Source organism: Cygnus olor, assembly GCF_009769625.2.
Source record: "Cygnus olor isolate bCygOlo1 chromosome W unlocalized genomic scaffold, bCygOlo1.pri.v2 SUPER_W7, whole genome shotgun sequence".
Classification (NCBI taxonomy): Eukaryota; Metazoa; Chordata; class Aves; order Anseriformes; family Anatidae; genus Cygnus; species Cygnus olor.
In genome coordinates, this window is record NW_024429078.1 from 1,815,687 (window position 1) to 1,834,605 (window position 18,919).

Here is an 18,919-nt window from a genome sequence, read left to right on the forward strand (position 1 = left end):
AAAAAAGGTGTATTGCAGCGATTTGCTCTGGTATAACCACCCATATCTAAACAGCCCCCTTCCAGATTAACCCCATTTTACACATTCAAACAGCCCCATAAGATTCAGGCTGAAAGCCAGATGCTCCAAGCAGAAATCAGCAGCTAACACAAGCTGGAAGCCAGGCTACTCTGCAGACCCCAGCATTTGTTCTGAGCAGGGTCCCATCACCGCAGTGGCGCACAAGAAGCGGCGCTGGGTGCAGGGCACAGTAAGTCACAACCTCGCTCCCTTCCACATCACTGCACCGTGCTTCTCCTGGAATGGCTTCCAAAGGAATTCTCTGAATAGAAACAGATACAAGCAGCAGGGCTAAAAACAGCCAAGTACGAGCTGAAACACTTATGACGTCCTCAAACTGGTGGAAACGCGCTCAACTGCCTCAAAGAAGGACACCGAGTTGTTTCACACTATGACAGACACCGAGGAACAAAGTAGGAAGTGCCACCATGAAGCGAGCTGGAAGGGGAGGGGGCAATTCTGACTTGCAGCACCATCATCAGATCACATTACAGCGCTTGAGACAAAAAGCAATGGTTAAACTACAAGCCACAAGTTAAATAAAAGCAAATGCATGAAGTAATCCGTAAGGCTGCTCCTCTGAAAAGGCGTTAAAACCTCCCAATATCAGATTTTGGATCCTACTTTCAGAGTTTTGGTGGCAACACTGAAGAGCTCAGATACCATTCCTATGTCTCTACCAAGCCCTGCTTCTTGAACTAGATCCTCGGGGAAAAAACAGCAGGACTGATGCTCATGGAACACTCGCATTGACAAAAACAATATAAACCAGAAGTCTAACTGACAAAAAAAACCCTTTAAATATAGCAGGATATTCCTGAATATCTTCCTGTAACTTCCCCAAGATCATATTTCACAGGGTTCATCTTAAGCAAGAGAAGAATCCACCAAAATAAAAGCTTTTTTTGACTGACATATACCATACGTCACTCAATAAACAATAAAACAACAATAAAAAGTTTTACCATCCGGAATAAAAAATTCCAGAAGGAAGAAACAATAGTTTTAAGGCAGCATTGAAAGTTTCCTTCCTTATCTTAAGCTTTTACTGTGCATAAAAACTTGATGAAAGCTCATGGCTGTTTGATCCAACTGGAAAAAAAACAACACCTTTGGGAGTCTTTTAGCTGTCTTTCAGCCCCACACTCACTGTTCCGGTCTCCCACTATTTTTTTTTTTTATTTATTTATTTTACCTGGCTTGGTTGCCACTCACTTTCTATATGCAGCAGGAGGCTCTCACTCCCCTCACCAAACCTCCCCGAGCCACACCAGTTTATAATACAGGTGAAGAATCTGCACAGAATCTCTTATGGTTTTGCAAAACATGTTTTTTCTTCCTTCCAGAACATCCTTCCTATCAATGGATTATTAAGAAATCTGTTTTTGCATTAATTTATTCACTTGTTTTCATAAAGCTTACTTTCTATTTCAAATGTGTCTTTTTGTATTTTGCAGGGTCATTTATCACTGCGCTGTACTAAACAGCCCCTGGTTCTGCAGAGGTATGCCAACTTCTCACTGTACAACATGTTAAAACACCCAAAATGTGTTTTCTGGAACATCCTCAGAAGGCATTAGCCACCTGTCTATTTCACCAACCATCCAAGAGACCAAGCACTGTGCTGCAAGATCAAGTCACTTTTGACAGAAGTGGGCTCTTCACATCTCCGTTTCTGAACCAGCTAGCTTCTTTATATTAACTGCAGCACCTTGCCCTTAACACACATGAGCCCTGAGATTGCATCTGGAATACACACACTGTTAATTGCAGCATACAACTCTAACAGCAGCATTAAAAATATTACAACTATCAGCTTTAGCAATTATACTGTACTTATAAAAACATTACTGAACAAGTGTTTTGGCAGTGCCAGCCTTTAAAACCATTTCAGCAGATGTGTTGTAAACACCAATTTTGCCCTAACAAAAAGCTGTACGGATGTGAATTGCGAGCAAGGGATAAGCAAGATAAAACATTACAAATTTTAAAAGTTGCATTGCAAGCTTAAGTAACAGTTGTTTAATCACAATAATAATTTTCAGCCATTTACGGAATGTTATGTAGAAATCCTAGCACAACAGGGGACTGTTACTTGCTGTAAAAGCCATGATGACACCGTAAATAAATTAAGAAAGCAACAGCAGGCAAGTTTAAAATACAGAACATTTTAAAGATGATCCCAATTTAACACGAGGGCCGTTTTCATGTTGAATGAGCACACTGCACAAAACATGGCTTTTTGAAAACTAGTGAGGACAAGCTGACACATGGGTACAAGGTGAACATAAGTCACAATCAAAAGCAAAAAAAAAAAAAGCAACTCACCATTTCACATTCCTCCTCTGATAACAGCAAGAACCCTGAAAAGCCCACTCGTCTAAGAGGGCAGCATTCACCCAAAGTTGCTATCAGCAGCAAGTGAACCGCTAAAAAGCTGCTCACCATCACCACTTGGGCATCTGCAGAGGTTTGGGGGTGTTCACAAGGACAGGGGCCTCAGACATGCAGGTACTACCATTTTGGTCCCTCCGCTTTCCCTTGTCTAAAACCTGGACAACAATGCTTGCCAACCCTTCTGCTGTGCTCTAGAACTCCAGGGCAGAAGGTATTAGCATGCACAGAGTTTTGATGTGCCCAAAAAGAACCTTGAGTTTTTGAGATTTGTTGTCATGGAAGTTCCTGTGAGATCACAGCTACATCACAGGAAATTTCTCCCCAGGATCAAATACAAGAACAGCAGAATGCGATGAAGCCGCTCTCAACACACTGCATTTAAACATCACTCAATACAGCATCCGAGAACAGCAATTTTAAGGAGAAACAAATTTTACTTCCACTTATTCATGCAAGCCATTTGAAGAGTTATGAACACATCCAAGAAAAACATTACACCCTTTCCAGATTTTTTTTCCAGAAAAAGAAAAAAGCATGTTTAAATAGATTATCTTGTTCCCAAAGCCAGAGACATAAGAGAACTTCCCTTGAATCATTTTAAGTTGTTCAATATTCTACACGTGATGAATAAAAGCCAGAAAATTCCCAGAACGTGAAGCTTCAAGAGTAAGGCCTTCCACATGAGTTAGGCATTAGCATATATTCAAACGTGCAAGAACCTTTGAGAACAAAAACCTTTGTTCAGTTGAATTGTCACAATCCCCATCAAATTAAAAAAAGGAGTAAAACGGAGCCCAAAGAATGCAACTGAATTGGGTCAGAAGAAAAACTAGGATTAAGCCTGGGGAGTCAAAAAAATCAACCTTACACACTCATGGATCCACAACAGGTTGTAATTTTACTTTATAGGCAACTAAAAATAATCCAGTGTTCATCTGGGACTCACTTGTCAGTGGAGATTTCAACATAGTGAAATACAAGTTGTTTAAAAGCTAAAGTATACTGATGTTAATCTAAAGTTCTTTCACTGTAAAGAAGTATTTCTTAGGCCAAACTTCCCAAATCTTCAGTCAAACATCCAATTGCTGCATAAGATTTGAAAGCCTAAATTAAAAAAAAAAAGTCTAATCCTCATTACCAGAAACCACTTTGTCATCATAAAAATAGGCATTTTTAAGGCACAATTTAATAATTGTTCTATTTTTTATTACCTTTGGTTTGAGTTACAGCAAAGTATGATAGTGTTTTAGTTACCTTTCAGATTCTTGGAGCCAAAATGTTTTGGATTTAAATACAGTTGGAAAATATTCCTGGCATCGTGGAAGTTTTTTTACACCAGTCCTAAGCATAATAAAGTCTTCATTTTATACAGCCTTAGAAAAAATAAACCAATGGCTTCCTTTCACTTTTTTTTTTTTTGAAACTTGGGTCATTTTAAAAATAATACAACATCTGAAACAAAGGAGTAGACGCTAAATACAGCAGGTCAATATTTTCACAGAATCTGATACATCCCAGAAGCTGAACTACTTGGAAATTCAATTTAAAATAGGCTCTGGAAGAGCTAAGCATGCCACTTCTTCCCAACTGGTCTTTGAGATTTCAAGACAGCAGAGCTCCCCTCTTTTCTAGTCATAGAATCCCATACTGGTATAAATATATCCCAACACACCTTTGGAAAAAATAGCTTAGTGTAAAGCTCTATTTTTGGTCTTTCATGCATTGCCTTCAGCTGGATGTTTTTAGGCTTCAACTAGAATAAAGCAGATAGCATTTAGATGCACATTTTGGCAAAGCTTTGCAGTTTGAGCTCTGCTTATGTGAGGTCACTTTGCCTGGCAGAGAAATTCCAAAGTCTGAAGTCGAGATTCTTCAGGAAACATAAGAGGTGGTTAAGGTCTCAGCTTAGTAAACAGAGGGACTAAGTGAGTCAGTCTCTAAACAGAGCTGGCTTCCCCCACCATGAGAATGCCAGGAGAGAGAGCTTATCCTTTCCCCTTCAACATTTCTCCCTTGAAAGAAAACAAAGATTATCTTAAATACATATATAAAGATGTATTTCACAGTATGTCTGTTCACATACAAACTTCTAGGAAAGAGGCAACTCAATGCTGCACTGCACAAACATAAAAGCAGAACAAAAATGCACTTACAGGAATACCAGGAAAAATAAGGTGCAAACCAAGCCCTTAACTTTCCAGCTGGCATTACTGCAGCCCAGCTGCTACACAGCTACACACTGAGCAACACCAGTTCATTGCTCTCTTACAATTACCTGAAAGGAAGGTGTGGGGAGCTGGGGGTCAGCCTCTTCCCACAGCTAACTAGGGATAGGACTAGAGGGAATGGCCTCGAGTAGCACCGGGGAGGTTCAGGTTGGAAATGAGGAAACATTTCTTCTCAGGAAGAACAGTCAGGCATTGGAACAGGTTGCCCAGGGAGGTGGTGGCATCACCATCCCTGGGGGTGTTCAAAGAAAGGTTGGACGTGGTGCTTAGGGACAGGGTTTAATGGGGGATATTGGGGGTAGGGGGGTGGTTGGAGCAGATGATCCTGGAGGCCTTTTCCAACCTTGCTGAGTCTGATTCAGAGAGACAGTTGCAGGACCAAGTATTTCGCTGGGCCAACATAAGAAGGGGTGCAGAGAAAAGGTTCCCTTTCCTCCTCCCCAGGTATGCCAGCAGGGCTCCCTATTCCCATATTATTTCATTACTAACTTTCAGGGCAACTCAAAGCAGGAATTTTGTTTTCAAAGCAAATCAAAGTAGAAACCCATCCTATCAGCAATCAAACCAAACTCTTCCCCCATCCCAAACCTGTCGCGTATCCACCCCAAGCCACATCCTCCTCCTGCTCACCCACACTCCACAGGCCGCTCATTGCCTCTCTCCCTCAACACGCTGCCTTAAGACCTGTTTAGTCAGGAGGAAAACACCATCAGAAGAGCATGCCAGCGACAGATCCCAACTTCTCTCTTACACAGTGCAGCAACTGGAAGGGGTGGAAGAGCCACATGTCAGCTTGCAGTCGGGATCTGTTGATAAAGGAACCTATAATAGTAAAACCAGTTCCCCACCACCCACCTCTCCCTCAGGTCCTGATGAGGGAAGCGATGACAGCTCCAGCTGCCACTCTCTCCTATTTGTTCTCTCCTGCAGCCGGTTCCCATCCCAAACAGCCACTTAGCCTCTACTAGGTGGAAAAGCTTTTCGTTATCACAGCCTGACTCTGTTCAAAACCTGCTTGTTCTGGCCTGCAAGGTAAGATGCATCACTCAGTGTGTTTTTATGCTCAACTTTTGCTTAGATATTAAAATCACCTGAAAAGGGAGAGTTCTGTGGTTCCTTACCCTGTGTTTGATCATTTTCCAATAAGCAGGTCATTTTACAACTACAGAAACTTATGATGCCTTCTATTGACAACTTATTTTAATGAATTTGTTTACTGAGACGAAATATACAAGTTAAATTTTCTCTTCCCTCACTCCCATGACTCAAGCACTCAAAGCACTCCCCAGTAATCAACAGAATCAGCAAGGGAGATAAGCCATAAGTATTTGAGGTAAGTTTCCTAGCATAAACTAAATTTCACTGAGGTTTCATTTCAGAGGATTGCACAAAAAGGGCTGTCCCAGCTTTTCTCAGATTCAAGATCCCCAGCTATGAAATACTTCTAGCCATCTAACTTTGTTTTAACCTTTGTCTACAGCTGGGGGGGGTCTTAGGGTTTGGGGGAAGATGGCTGGATTCGCAAGAACTGGAAGAATAGGTGGATCCAGTTCACTCTTATTTTACCAGGACTTGTCTAATTCTGGAAAGTTTCAGCTTTATGCTCATTAAAAAGTAATTTCAAAAACCATGTTGACACACAGAGCTTCATAAAACGGACTGCTTGGTATACAGAAGTACACAAAGAATTCACCCTAACCTTTAACAAAAGGTAAGTGCACATTAAACCCTCATTTACAACACATGCAATTCCTAGACAGAACATACATGGGACTTGGGCAATGTTATCGCTCCCAGATGATCAAATGTTTGACCCATTTCCCTCACAGAACTGTTGAATTACAGCCCTCAGTTCAGCTAGCACCAAGACACCCAATTACCCCTTATTTACAAGCAAAGAAATCACTCTAATTTAGAATACACACCTTACTGCATTTTCACAGCATTTTCCTACACACATCTCCAGCACCCACTCAACTTTCCACCTGCGAGGAGTCACGAATAACTGTTACCACCACCCCTCCTAAATTCCATCCCTAATCCACCACCTTCTCAAAGGCGTGCAGGAACAGATGGCCTTGGGTTTGCCCAAAGGACTATGGATTTGTCAAGCAGTTGAACCCAGAGAAAGCAAAGCTCAAGGGGGATCTCATCACTGCGTTCACAAACCTGAAGGGATGGTGCAAAAAGGACAGAGCCAGGCTCTTTTCGGCGCCCAGTGCCAGAACAAGAGGGAATGGACACAAGCTGGAACACAGGAGGCTCTGTCTGCACAAAATGAAATGGTTTTTCACTGCACAGGTGCTGGAGCACTGGAACAGGTGGCCCCAAGAGGTTGTGGAGCCTCCCTGCTTGGAGACCTTCAAAAACCACCTGGACATGGTCCTACCAGCCTGCTGTAGGTGACCTGCTTCAGCAGGGGGTTGGACCAGGTCATCTCCAGACACTCGCTGCCAACCTCAGCCAGTCTGTGGCTGGGTGAAGAAAAAAAGGGAAGGAAGTCTTAAAACTGGAAAGCTGTATCAGAAACACCCCACAAGCAGCTTCATTTGGGACAACTCTTAAGCTCCAGCAACTCTGCTCAGACAGTCACAAAGAAGAGTGAAAGCCTAATCATTTCTGCAATTAAACCAGGCAGTGCGAGAGTCATTAGGACTTTAATCCAGCAACACACACTGCTACATCAAGAGATGAAACAGTAGTCAATGAAGACTGGAGTACACATATACGGTTGCGAGCAATTTCATATTTGCAGTCATAGCAGAGACCTATTCAAGAAAGATAACACATCTTTTCCTAAGATGCAAAGAGAAGTTCCTGGATATGGCTGTTATCTGAACATCAAGAAGCAGCAAAGAAACCCAACAGGTTGAGAACACGTATCAGGAGCCAGAAACTTTTCTCAAACACTTGAAACAACTTCTGCATGTTTGTTAACTTACCTCCACCAAGCTCATAACACTGGATTTCGATTTTAACACAATTTCAGACAGCTACCCCTTGGCACCTCACCCACATTCAAAACACTAATTCATTCAGTGGCTATCGAAATGAAGCAAAACACAAGGTCAGGAAGCACAGCACTTCTCCTCCTCATCGCATTCAGGCACCCAAGGTTAACAACGGTAAGCCAGGTCATTCATATTCATCTTAAAATGGATCACAAGTCAGTGCTCTGAAGAACGTGGGACCGAAAGCTGGAATTAAAGTCCAGCAGCAGAAGACATCTGTCCCTTGGGGTACTGCCCCTCAAAAGCGCAAAGCACAATTTCTCAAGTGCAGCGCTGTACATATAGCCCAATAGCAGAGCAGGGTTTAGCACCGGGATGCCTCACACATTCACATTGCTAAAACAGCATCTAAGACAATAAGCACTTTTTAAAATTAAGGATGAAAACACAGATTTTCAAAGAAAAAAGAAATCAGTGGTTGCCTCCAAGAACAGGGCAACACTCACTGTGTGATAATACAAAATATCAGTCCCGTGTTTACCATAAAACGGCCGTGATTTAGTTAACATTTAAAACCAAACAGAAAGAGGAAACCAAAAAGATTTAAAAACCATATGCTCTGTTCTACATTATTTTATCCACCACTCTCAAAATACTTGTCATTAAATAGTTTTCTCTTCTCAAAAGGAATCTCAATGTGGTCTCTAAAGCAGCTTCCACAAAGACAACTGGACAAAAGAGAATTATTGCAAGGGAATTGAAAGTTACGAGACTTACAAACAACTCCACCCAAAGGAGCTGTGCAAAGCTGGTCACATAACCTATATCTTGCCAGCTCTACAATCTGGAGAGAACACCAACAAAACAACATGCTCAGCAAGAGTTAAGATGCAGTAAAAGCAAGCTGAGCAAGCCATAAGATCTCAGGCATCAGAGTGTATCAGCTTTAGTCTGCCTGTCTTCAGCCACTGTTCACTCCTCACAGTATCAAGAAGTCATGGGGGAAAAAGGGCTGAAGGTAACACACTTGTAAAATAGATTGCAAGAACCCCCGGGCGGACTGGGAGCTCTGACGGTTGGCCAAAATTAAAGAGCATGTCCTTTCATGTTAGAGCAAAGCAGAAAAACCTTTTGTACGATTTTTTGGAAAACGTGAACCTTAAGTAATTGCAGAGGAGCTTCTTCACAACCTTTCATCCCAACTCGCACCTTAAAGAGCATAAGCTGTTTAGGGAAGCTGTATGAAAAACAGTACAAGCCCAAACTAGGTCCCTGAAAAGCAAAGAGGACACAATGGGCTACCAGTGAGCAGACTGCATCAGAGAAATAAAATAAGAGCTCCAGCGGAAGGACAACACTGAAGCAGGTATTACTTGTATTTCCTCTAGCACCTTCTATTCAATAGTTTTGAAGCATACAAATATAACACCAAGTTTCTTTCAATATATCATCTAATGAAGGGGACAAGTCACTGGGCTTCTCTTTTACCAAGGTCATACAAGGCTGCTGCAAGTCTGAAAGCAGGACACACTTTTTCCAGAGTCCTGCTCCTGTGCTTTTATCAAGCAAGAGGCAAAGATAAAAAGATTAATAAAAGGTACATATTTATTTTCTTACTCTTTGACAAAAAACCTATTCCAAGTACTGGTGTATTAAACAGTACCAAAATTATAAGTAAACATTACTAGTAATGCTAATTATCAGAATATTAATGTTCTATGATACATACATTTCTGAAGCACTATTAAACAGCATATTATTCTGCTATGATCACTATCACTAGGGGGACACCAGCAACAAAAATAGAACAGAGCAAAAGTGGTCTTTAATGAAGAAATCATCACATAAGTCCATGGAAGAAATACAAAACATCAAAAATTACTTCCACAATTACAGAAAGACAGCTAAAAAAAATAAAAAAATAAACCCAAGAAATAGTAGATTCTAGTAACTGGCAAGACTTTATTGATGGGATTTTTCTTAGCTTCCCCTACGTTGTAGCAGCAAATCTAACTCCAATCTGGAATGGTCAAATCCTTTTGTAATTCATGGCACCAGGAGCTTTTCCGATGCCTGGCCAAAACAATGCAAGTGAACCTGCCTAAGTGTCTGAATTTCCCTGCATTTGATTATATTACTATAAACAATTTTGTAATCAATACGCTGATAGAAGTGCAGCTAGAACAAAGGAGAACAGAGCTTGCCCAATTCCCACTCCTCCCTCCCTCCTTGAAGTTACCAAAAGCTCGCCCATTTTCCAGACTACATACCAAAACCAGTTTACACCAGTTAATTCAGTTTCTCTGCGTAACACTCCAAGAGTCCCAAAACATCATCAATGCTGCAAACTGATTTAGCTTAGCTTGCTTCAAAGTTACCTAAGGTAAGATTAAAAATAAATTCTTTAAACAAGTTAGGTCAAACCACCACAGAGAGGTCAGGCTGAGGTATAAATACTGAGTCAGTCAGGTAGAAATCTAAATCCAGATTCCTCTGGAGAATGTGATACAACAGAGAATTGCTGAAAGGGCCTGGTAAATACAAAAAAAAAAAAAAAAGCTGAGTTGCTGCCCTTTGCCATGCAGGGCTCCATTTCATTGGAAAGCACAGTTCCTCCAGGCCTGCACATCCTCCCCCTCCCTTCCCTCGCATCCAACTCCAATTTCTCTCCTTGGAGAGAAAAAAAAAAAAAAAAAAAAGACTGCTCTCACGCCAGGATGGCCCCTCCATTTCGCCAGCCACCCCAAAGGGGATCACCTTGATCTGCTGCTTTATTCTGAGCATTCATCACTTACTCAAATTGAGATGACTGGGGCCTGAGTGCTACTGGAGAAGCGGGCTGGCCTCACAAGCTTCCCCAGGCAGAGCCCAGCACAAAGCCCTCAGTTTCTGTTTCACAGGGCTGTGCGCGCTACTCCCAACGCCACCAAAAGCCCTGTGCCTCCACACACACCTGTGAGAGATCGACCTCACACCTGGCTCCCCCTGAGCAAGCCCCAGGTGCATTAAAACAGCACCGCAGGCATAACAGCACTTATTTTTTAATATTTATTGCAGATTGTGGAGTTGAGCTCCTCACCATCAGACGCAGCAGGCCTAATCTGAACCCAGCTTCTTCTAGAAGGGCTCACTTTCCTGCTGTAATTTTTTTTTATTATAATATAAGCAAGACTGACGGCAAAGCCCTGCCTTGCCATCCCCCCCTCCTCACATCGGGGCTGGGTGAGGAGCCGGAGGAGACCCCCAGCGAGCGGGGCTCCTTCCCCAGGTAACCCCCCGGTGATCGGGGACACCTCGCCGTGCCACCACCGTCCCCCTAAGCACCAAGGGGGCACCCAGCAGGAGGAGCAAGGAAGGCGACACCAAACACAGGCCTCCGGGACAGGGGCGGAGAAGTCCCCGATGCCCCGCGGGGGCCATGAGGCACAAAATGGAGGGGGGGCAGGCAGCGGCGCGGCGCCACCCCCGCTTTGCCCCGGCCGGGCCCGAGCACTACCGAACCGCCCAGCGGTTACGGAAGAGGAAAGAGAGGGGGGGGTGTTTGGCGCGCGCTCCCCCCCGCCCTCCGCCGGTACCTGCCCAATGTGCTCACAAAGCAGCAGCACCCACCGCCGTCACGTGACCAGCCCCTGCTCGCCTCCACGCGCGCGCCGGGCCGCTCCCACCCACTCCCCGCCACCTGACACCGCACGCACCCACTCAGCACCTTCCCCCCCCCCCCCCCCGCGCCGCGGCCCTCACGCACCAACAGCGCGCACCCAACCGCCGGCCGTTCTGCCTAATCTTCCCCCCCTCCCCCCCCCACGTGAGCAGGGGGCGAGGGAAGTCAGCCCCTTCCCCCTCACGTGACCGGGACACCGCCTCCCCGCGCGGCGGAAAAGGAGGGGTGACCACGCCCACATGGAGGGATGGGGCGGTGAGGAGGGGGTTGGCCCCGCCCCTTCCCGGTCTGGAGGGGGCGGGGGAGGGGGTTGGGTGCGCGCCGACCCCAAAGAACGTTACCGCCCGTATGGTCGGTGTAGTTACACACCTCCGGGAGCTCTGCTCCAAACCGTTCCCTGCCACCATTGTCACCCACTAAACCCTGTCCCTAAGCACCACGTCCAACCTTTCCTTAAACACCCCCAGGGACGGTGATGCCACCACATCCCTGGGCAACCCAGTCCAAAGCCTGATCACTCTTTCTGAGAAGAAATGTCTCCTCATTTCCAACCTGAACCTCCCCTGGTGCTGATGTGCGGAAAGCAAACTCCACAATCAGTAAGACTGTAAAGTAGGTATGTTTATTCAGCGCTGGGTGGCACGGGGGGTAGTCCCACCAAAGTCGTGCACACCCCAACGCAGCACTTGCCTTGGTTATATGTGGTGAAGAGTTACATATGCATGAAGTTTCTCAAGGCGCCTATACATATGCATGACCTATCCCCGCTTTGTATTAAAATTAGTTCCAGGGAGTCGTTTTCATAGATTCCTCCTATCCATGCTTGCGCAGTGTTTTCTGGTAGTGGTCGCGGGGGGTCGTGGGGATGAAGATTAGTGAGTCTTCCTCGTCACCGCTGGTTGACCTCTCATCTCAGCGCAGACTCATAAGCTTCTCAGCTTCTGCTTAAACTGCAGATTCGGTTTCAGTTGGTTCTTGAAATGTGTTTCCTGTTTTCTATCAGGAACTGTTTTTCGTGCACAAAAGGTAGCGGAAGATATAGTACATGTCCCTTACCTGTCTTATTTACTAAAATTCCTTTGGCTTCCTTTCACACGTTCATTAACCTATCTTACCTACTGAAATTCTTTTGGCTTCCTTTCACATGCTCATTAGCCTATCTTATCTACTAAAATTCTTTCAGCCTCCTCTCAGTGCTACTCGAGGCCATTCCCTCTTGTCCTATCGCCAGTTATCTGTGAGAAGAAGCTGACCCCCAGCTCCCCACACCTTCCTTTCAGGTCACTGTAGAGAGCCATAAGGTCTGCCCCAAGCCTCTTCTTCTCCAGACTAAACAACTCCAGTTCCCTCAGCTGCTCCTCATAGGACTTGTGCTCCAGGCCCTTCACCACCTTCATAGCCCTTCTCTGGACATGCTCCAGGCCCTTGAGGTCTTTCCTGTAGTGAGGGGCCCAAAACTAAACACAGTACTGTCCTGGTTTCAGCTAGGATAGAGTTAATTTTCCTCCTAGTAGCTGGCAGGGTGCTATGTTTTGGATTAGGATGAGAAGAGCGCTGATAACATGCTGATGTTTTAATTGTTGTAGAGCAGTGCTTACACCAAGCCAAGGACTTTTCAGCTTCTCGCTCTGTCCTGCTAGCGAGCAGGCTAGGGGTGCAGCAGGAGCTGGGAGGGGACAGACCCAGGACAGCTGACCCAAACTGGCCAAAGGGGTATTCCATACCATCTGACGTCATGCTGAACAATATATAGGGGTGGCTAGCCAGGGTGGGGGGGGACCGGCTGCTCGGGGATAGGCTGGGCATCGGTCAACGGGTGGTGAGCAATTGCATTGTGCATCACTTGTTTGTACACATTAGTAGTAGTAGTACTATTATCATTATCATTATTATTTTCCTTTCTTTTCTGTCCTAATAAACTGTCTTTATCTCAACTCACAGGCTTCACTTTCCCGTTTCTCTCCCCCATCCCAGAGAGGGAGGGGGGAGGGTGAGCAAATGGCTGTGTGGTGCTTAGCTGCCGGCCGGGTTAAACCACATCAAGAACTTGAGGTGCAGCCTTACCAGAGCAGAGTACAGGGGGATGATCACCTCCCTGGTCCTGCTGGTTACACTATTCCTGATACAAGCCAACACAAGCTCGGGGTTTTCCAGAGCCCTGCTGGTCCTTCTCCAGTTATTTCACTCCCAGAGGTTTCACCACAGACCCATTGGGAATACCAAGTTGTCCTCATGACCAGAGAATTAAAGGCTCTGTTACAGTCACTCTCCATGCCTGCTGAGAGCAATGCCCAAACAGTCTAGAAATGGGAAACAGTTCTGCACCAATATTATTTGCAGTTAAATGCAGTTTAAACTATATTACATTATATTGCACTTGTATTATTTGGAGTTAACAATGGGGTGAAATCTAGCTGGCGACCGCTCACCAGTGGTGTTCCCCAGGGATCGGTGTTGGGGCCAATCCTCTTTAATATCTTTATTGATGATTTGGACGAGGTAATTGCATGAACCCTCCGTAAGTTTGCAGATGACACCAAGTTGGGAGGAAATGTCAATCTGACGGAGGGTAGGAAGGCCCTGCAGAGGGACCTGGACAGGATGGATTGATGGGCAGAGGCCAGTGGGATGAGGTTCAACATGGCTAAGTGCCGGGTCCTGCACTTTGGTAACAACAACCCTGTCGTCCCCCTGTACTCTGGTTCCCAACTTGATGCGGTGATCATCCCCCTGTACTCTGCTCTGGTGAGTCCACACCTCGAGTACTGTGTTCAGTTTTGGGTCCCTCATGACAGGAAAGACATCGTGGCCCTGGAACGTGTCCAGAGAAGGGCTATGAAGCTGGTGAAGGGTCTGGAGCACAAGTCCTATGAGGAGTGGCTGAGGGAACTGGGGTTGTTTATTCTGAAGATTGGAGGCTCGAGGGAAACCTTATGGCTCTCTTACAAATACCTGAAAGGAAGGTGTGGGGAGCTGGGGGTCAGCCTCTTCTGGCAGATAAATAGCGATAGGACAAGAGGGAATGGCCTCGAGTAGCACCAGGGGAGGTTTAGGTTGAAAATTAGGAGACATTTCTTCTCAGAAAGAATGGTTAGGCTCTGGACCGGGTTGCCCAGGGAGGTGGTGGCATCACCGTCCCTGGGGGTGTTTAAGGAAAGGTTGGACGTGGTGCTTAGGGACGGGGTTTAGTGGGGGATATTGGGGGTAGGGGGACGGTTGGAGCAGATGATGTTGAAGGGCTTTTCCAACCTTAATGATTCTGCGATTCTATGATTTTTTAAGCATTAGGCTCTTTTGCTGGGCTGAACACAGGGAGGCACCTCATTAACATGGAGGAATCCCAGAAGGTGCCATGCCAAGGGATAGCTGCAATACAGGAGGAAAAGGGAGAACAAGAGAATGCTAGAGACTAATGGAGAGCAGCAAGGGGGTGACAGAGCAGAGCATGTGAGAGCACTTGGTGCAGTTTCTGGCAGAGCACCCAAGTAAGAAATGGCAACCCCAACTGCATGGTGACAGCACAGGTGACAAGGAAGGTAGGTGGTTTGCCTCCCAAGATGGGGAATTTCAGCTTCTGAGCCAGGAAAAGAGAGAACTTGGTTCCTTTCAAATTCATCCTGCTGTGCATTTTCCCCACTGGGTTCTGTACTGCACCTCTGCTTGCCTGAAATGTAGCAGATGTACCCTTCTGGCGTTCCTTCGTCCTGAGGCCTGGCATATTAAAGCAGGGCTTATTCTGGGTGGAAATTGGTCCCTGTTTGGCTCTCTGCTGAGCAGGTGGGGTTGGTAAAGGTGACTGGGGCACACCAGGTAGCAGAATGTTTGTTCAGTCCGTGGCACCTCAATGTGTATGTCCCATGATTTTGACCTTTTCCGTTTTCTTATTTCCTTTGCTGCTGTTTGCTCATCCTCTGTCCCTTGACCTCCCTTGGCTCTCCACTTAAGTAGAGAGGGCATCAAATCTCATTTTACCATAAGCAATATCTGAAAATTAATCAGTGTTGTTTGTGCTTCTGCCCTTTCAGCTTAGAGTACACAGATTTAGGTGACCAGCATCCTGGACTGACCTTGTTGTTTATTACATAGATGGCAGGAGCTACACCAGTTCCTACAGGTTGGAAGCAGCAAGACTTCCCTATTGCCATCTTTTCCCAATAAGATACAGGGGCCTTTAGAGTTGAATTGAAATTCAGTACAGAGTGCACAGGTAGTGTTGATTTTCTGGAGGCAGCTGTTGATATTTTGTTTTATTACTACTGGGGGGAGGGAATTAATTATAGCTCTAAACAAAGTTTCACAAGCTTTGTGACAAACGTGTGGCTCCATAATCTGTGCAGATTTAATCAGTATTATTAGCATTCTTTCATCATGACTTGGCAATCCTTTGCTAGTCAATATGGATATTTGATGTGCAGCATGCAACAACAAAGGCTGAGAGCTCTTGGGATGCTCTAGTCAGATGGTGTGGTGCCAGCTGGAGGATGTCTTCGAATATCACACAGTATCCAGCCTAGGAACATTTGGAATAAGAGAAAATTAAACAAGTATACCGGGACAAAAAGCATTGTAGACTTCTCTCCACTGTGCATGGAGTAAATACAAATGAGAAGATGAAGTATTTCACTGCCAAAGCTTCCAGAGGAGAGGAATGAAGGAATTCCTTTATTGTATTCCTTTGGGAGGCTGCAGTTGGAGACCCTTGCTCTGAATGTTTAGCACATCAGGGTTGGAGAGGAGACCCTGCATTAAACACAGCAAAGGTTTGACCAGGCCTGACAGGCAAACCTTACCTACTTAGCTATTTAACTCACTCCCCTCTGCCTATGTCAGCACTTTGTCTGCCATTTTAAGGATTTGCGACCTTTTCAGTTTTCCAGCTACTAAAGAATAATCTTGTGAAGGTGCAAATCCCTCCGGACTGTATGTTTAAGCTTACTTCAGGCTTGCTTTTCTTAGTCACCTATGGCAGATTTCTTAAAATAGGCAGTCCTGAAAAAAGTCCTCTTTTTACCATGGGCTGAAAAACACCATTCTGATGCTTTGGCATTCTACTTGCCAAAGGGGGAGAAGGGGAAAAAAATCCTTATGTTAAGAATATCACCTTGTTACTGATTCAGAAGTCCGTTCTACTTCTGCATTAAAGACACTAAGTGAAAACCATCTATTCTTCAGAGGCTCGGTCTGCAGTAGACCATCCCTCCTCATGCTAACGCTCACTTCTACTTTCTACACTACCTACCCGTCTCTTGGACTGATCAGACAATTAGTCCAGCTGAGCTGGAGTTCAGAGAAGTTTTTCACAACTTAGTCTGAAGTTTGTATTTCCTTTGTGCCTGTTCTTTTTTCCCAGTTATATCACCTGATCTAATAAAAATACTGCTCTTCTCTGCAGACCGTTCTTACAGCCTTAACCTGTGACACCTGCATCAACAGCACTATCTTTCTCCAAAATGCTCTCCGGTAGCCTCAGAGAGCCAGTGCAATCCAGTTTTACTTAGATTCTGTAAGGAAGAGGCGCCATGTGAAGAAACAAAATTCAGGTCTGAATTAGGAATTCTCTCTGGTTATAGTAGAACAATTGAAAGTCTTGAATGCAAAGTAGAGTTGTGTCGAGATGTGTTACCCTTGGGTGTACCAGGGATTGCTGGTACATGTAGACTTGGCGTGAAACTCCAAAGATGCTGTCTAGAAATGGGATGTGATGTATATGACTGTGTTAATGTGCATGCAGAAGCAAGGCTTCAGCAGCGTTTGTACTGGAAAGGGTAGCCATTTGAGTTGTGGAAGCAAACCCTTCTAGCATAGATGCCATTCATTGATTCACAGCATTAAAGGCAGAAAGGGTAATGATATCATTGTCTGGCTTTCATATAACCCAGGCCATTAAAATTCCTAACATCTGTGGGCTGTATTACTCTGTCATATCTCAGCATCATCCTGGGAATTCGTGCTGGACTGCCCGATCGCCCTTCCAGAGTTGGTGCGTGCCTAGTCAGACCCTCTTCTGTAGGTGCCGCCTGCAGCCCTTGGTCCAGGTTTACCTTGTCATTTGGCAGCATGAAAAAGATGATGCACTTTCATGTGACGAGATTCTGGAATTGCTCAGTACAACTGCCTTATCCCCCTTGTTATTTTCCTTTCCTCCATTTTTTTTCACAAAACATCTGCAGTGACTTTGTACTTGCTGAGGAGACTTCAGCACGTCCAAGCCTGATACTGACCCTGCAGAACTCCTGTGTAAATGCCCGTTTCAGGGAAAGATATTGGCAGTTGTTATTCCATGCAGTGCATGCTCTGCTAATGGTGCTAATGCTAATGCCAATTTAATTCTGTGACATGCTCACTGTTAACTTTATCAGATAAACGATCTCTGAGAATTAAATAGGCTTTTTTTAACAAGACTTATGTTCCACACAACCCTGTTGCCTGGCATTAATTTTATGTCTAGCCTTGAATTCTCTATGAAGCAAGCCCCTTATCAGTTTTTCATTATTTTGCCTGTGACATCAAGGAAAGTACTCTGCAGGTATCTGGTCACCCTCTGTGCTCTGCTCGAACAGTGGCATGCTTCCAGCCTCTTAAAATTTCCCAAGATTAAAATTATCACCGTGAAGCCAGACATTTCCCTGGCCAGCTCTTAAAGAGCTCTTGGGTGTAGACACCGTAGGGCTGCTGATAGAACACCATTTCTGACAGGCAGATGTTCCTGCCCACCAGTCCTGTGCCTATAATTGGCGCTCACCAGTCACACTGGTGGGTCTGTGGAGAGAAAAAACCCCTGGAACAGTAAAGTTTTTGATGGAAAAAAAAAAATCAGGCACTGATTACGGTGTCTGCAAGTCTTTCTGCTGAGACTTCAGCATCCCTGGAACGTGCCCCATGCTCTGTTTATGTCTTTGGTACAAATAGTCCAGGCAACTGTCAAGTTGACCTTTTGACCACAGCTCTACACTTAAGTCTTGTGGCTTCTCTCTTACCTCTGCCAGCTCGTGGTGCACCTTAATGAAGAGGGAAAGTTACTGCCATGCAGGGCAAAACTTCCTAGCAGCTGATCAGCAGCTCCCACATGCCACATTGGCTCCATGTTTCCTTGAGCTTTGTGGGGGGCTGAAGCCTTCCTGACACTTGTTCTTCCAGATGAGGGGTGGGGACTGAGGAAGGTGGGTGGCAAAGCATGGAGCTACTTGTTCTTTAATACGCTGTGAACTTGCTGATTGTCAGCCTCTGACAGAATGGGATGCCCGTGTCCCAAGAACACCTCAAGCATTGCGTTCCTGGCATTTCTCCATTTATGAATCCATTTACTGGTTCTTGAAAGCATCTTGCACTGGGAAAGGCTATCCTACTTCTCCACGCAGAAGCAGACAGGATGAGTACAGATATAGTTATGAAAAAAAATAAACAAAATCAGTTTGAAACTATTCCCAAAGTGCCATTCTACTCTTGCTTCCTTGCTCTGTGACAGCGGTGCCACCAGCTGGCAGGAGCTGACATGCAGAGCCACAAGGATCAGAAACAAAATACACCCAACCAGGAAAGTGACAGCCAGGCAAAACTGCAGCAGCTGGGCTGGGAGCAGGAGGCAGGCAGCAGACTGAGTGTTGAAAGGGAGGGGTAACGTG

The 18,919-nt window shown here is 45.1% G+C and overlaps 2 protein-coding genes across 2 annotated transcripts in view; one reads left to right on the forward strand and one right to left on the reverse strand.

Annotated features, from left to right (window-relative positions):
• The window catches only part of LOC121063013 (ubiquitin-associated protein 2-like), a 106,622-nt gene extending 95,108 nt beyond the window's left edge, over window positions 1-11,514 (reverse strand). Inside the window, 1 exon segment of the mRNA XM_040543319.1 lies at window positions 11,382-11,514. The gene's annotated coding sequence lies outside the window, so the exon portion shown is untranslated.
• The window catches only part of LOC121063021 (CUGBP Elav-like family member 4), a 1,483,068-nt gene that overhangs the window by 1,378,371 nt on the left and 85,778 nt on the right, over window positions 1-18,919 (forward strand). The window lies entirely within an intron of this gene.